This window comes from Lethenteron reissneri, chromosome 18, assembly GCF_015708825.2.
Source record: "Lethenteron reissneri isolate LAM-NWPU_2019-01 chromosome 18, ASM1570882v1, whole genome shotgun sequence".
Classification (NCBI taxonomy): domain Eukaryota; kingdom Metazoa; phylum Chordata; class Hyperoartia; order Petromyzontiformes; family Petromyzontidae; genus Lethenteron; species Lethenteron reissneri.
In genome coordinates this window covers 9,612,144-9,615,175 of record NC_083796.1, presented here as the reverse complement: position 1 = coordinate 9,615,175, position 3,032 = coordinate 9,612,144, and the positions used below count along the sequence as shown (strand labels likewise).

At 43.4% G+C, this 3,032-nt stretch overlaps 1 long non-coding RNA gene across 1 annotated transcript; it reads left to right on the top strand.

Annotated features, from left to right (window-relative positions):
• The first annotated feature begins 308 nt into the window (after window positions 1–308).
• Window positions 309–2,149, top strand: LOC133343594 (uncharacterized). The gene is made up of 3 exons (XR_009755269.1): window positions 309–435; window positions 621–698; window positions 1,894–2,149. It is a non-coding gene; the product is annotated as an uncharacterized LOC133343594 (long non-coding RNA).
• Window positions 2,150–3,032: the final 883 nt, after the last annotated feature.

Below are 3,032 nucleotides of genomic sequence, written 5' to 3'. Positions count from 1 at the left end.
AAAAAATGTGAGACGAAAACACCTGTATGAGTTTAGTCTGAAATTGAACAATTCCCACACAATTGTGACATTCTGAAAACACTTTACGTGTTAACGTTCATACATTCTCTTTACTTTTCATCACGTTCAAACCATAAAAGCACGGTGGTCCTCCTAACTCTTTGCTTGAACAGTGCAGAGTTTTGTTCGGGGGGGTGGGGGGGGGGTGTGTTTCTTGTTTCTTTCTTCAATGTGGCCTGCATGAAATGTATATTTTTTTCAATGCTCGTTGTGTTGTCAGCAGGGGGCGCTCTTCCTCTTCGTGAGCTGTGGCTCACACAGAGCCATTGTGGGGGGTTTCACAGATCGCAACTAAAAGCACTTGTGTGGTTCAAGTACACAGAGACGGATCAATTCAAATGACGGCGTTTTTGCTGCTGCGGACAGAACAAAATGGTTTGTTTCTCACTTCGCATTGATCTAGCACGTATGAATTAACACTTTAAATTTGCATAGCTTTTTTTTTTGTCTTGCCACGTTAACAGTACGCTCAACAGGTACACCTACACCCATGTCATTACATTTTGAAGTTTACTACATTGTTATTTAGTAGATTTATATTATTATTATTGTTGTTACAGGGAAGGTGAATGCTTGTGGCCTGACAGCTGCAAGGGGCTGCTATAAAAAGAGAAGCCGCATTTTATTTGGCATTGACGGTGGGGATTATTGGAACGGCTGTTTTCCACTGACGGTACCAAAACTTGAGACGCGGGCTATCGGGTACCCGGGCCTGGGCAGGCGCTGTCGAAAGAGGCTGCTACACGCTGGCTAAGCCTGCAGATTTAATTGAGATTTTCAGAGTGAATTCCAGAGCTCAAGTTTGGCAGGGTCCTGTGTGTGTGTGTGTGCAAGCGGGCGGGCCAGCGAGGGGCAGCCGGCAATGAAAAATGCCAGACCAACTCATGACAAAGCTGGCTTTGGTGCCACTTAATGCGCTTATTACCAATGCACGGCGCCTTTATTATGGTTTATAATTTGTGCTTTGTTAGCCTTTGTAACCTTTGCTTTATCTCAAGGCTGTTTGATAATTTTTCTCTCCAAGTATTTTTGATCCCAATGCCCTTTTAGTTTTAATTACAGTCATTTGTGTTTTTTCTGTGCACGTTTTGGAGAAAAAAACATACCGCATTAAGCATTTCTACTTTGTACTTGGAATAAACTTCCATTAATAAATTATGTCGGTGGCTCTAAAACTGAACAGGCTCACAATATGCCTAAATTTAAGCACAATCCTGATGTGTTTTTAAATGGGCATCAGGAAAAGGGTGTCAACTTTGAAAATGCAAGGTTAATAAATAAAGTTGAAATAAGGTGAGCACTTTATAATGGTTCTTTGAGAGAAAATAATTTAATTTAATCGAATGCACATCAATATTCATTAAATACTGACAGTATGCATTAAACAGACATACATTAGTACAACACAGTGTTCGAGATCAATATTGAATGCTTAAGTAATAGAAAAATGTTAGGAACACAAGCACACAATTCGGTGTGCCAGAATTACCTTTTGTACATAAAATCAATACAAAGAAAAATGTGCAAGCAATATACCATAAATAAATGGGAATTAATTTTGTTTAATAATAGCTGCAATGGATTACCATGAACATCGCAAATTACATGTCAATGTCCCAATCAGACTTTTTGTCAGCTTCGGTTCTGCTTTATTAATTGCGCCGTCCGCGTTCACAATAAATGAAGCGGAGTAGTTTTTGTGTGCGTGCGTCTGTGTGTGTGTGTGTGCGTGTATGTGTGTGTGCGCGTGTGTGTGTGTGCGCGTGTGTGCGTGCGTGTGTGTGCGCGTGCGTGTGTGTGCGCGTGCGTATGCCCCCTTGTTCTCTCCTCTAGATTTGGGGGCGGCGCGATTCCTGGCCCTTTCCCTGTTTATCCGGCAGCCCGCAACGAGCGGCCGGGGAGAGCTGAGAGAACGCAGAGCAGGAAATGAATAGCGACCTTCGCCGGGGCTGTCCCTGCCAAGTCCACGCTTCCTCATCTCATTTACTGTCTCTCTGGCCGCCATGTGACAGCGCCGAATAAACCTGGAGAAGGGGAGAACAACAACAACAACAAGAAGAACACTTCGACTTCCTCAGTAGAAGCACGAGTGAGGGGTGATTTCTTGGAGCCTCTGATTCCGATGCTTTTCCACACACCCCACTGCCATCCCGTGAGAAAGAGCTGGGGCCTTGCCCCCCCCCCTGCCCCCCCCCCCTGCCCATCTCCCCCCCCCCTGCCCATCTCCCCCCCCCCCCCCCCCCCCCCCCATTGAAAGTTTTCTGGCTCTCTGTAGCCTACTTGGAAGGGGTGTGTGCAGCAACATTGATCAGCCTGTGTGCGCATTCCCAAAGTAGTTCAACACGTCAATTGTGTCCGTGCATATTCTTAGGTTTTTTCGGTAAAGTCACGTAGGTAAAACATCAAAATTAATGAAAATAAAATAAAATAAAACAAAAAATCACGACGTTTCGGAGGCAACGTCGTGATTTTTTGTTTTATTTTATTTTCATTAATTTTGATGTTTTACCTACGTGACTTTACCGAAAAAACCTAAGAATATGATTCCTTGCAGTCACGAAAGCTTCAAATCTAGAATTGTGTCCGTGCAGTGTGATCTACTCTCGATTTGCACACGCAATTCGTGCGGCAATGTCGTACGTGCAATGCTATCATGCGTGGCCTATGTTTTTCAGAAACGGTGATTTTAAAGAAGTAAAAATGTCATAATACAAATTGAAAATGCTCTCAGTGTTTGCCCACGTGTAAATGTTGCACTGCATATGAAGACATCGCGTATTCAACATTTCAAACAATAGATATTGCTTTATTGTGATCTTTACATGTGTATTACTTTTATCGATCACAAAGCCTGAATGCCGTTCGAATTTCTGCAAACCGTGCCAGGTTTTGCGGGAAGGTTTGCGATGCTTATTCTGTGCACCTCTCAAACTTTGTGCGGTCAGCATCGGGCAAAGCATTATTTATGGAGA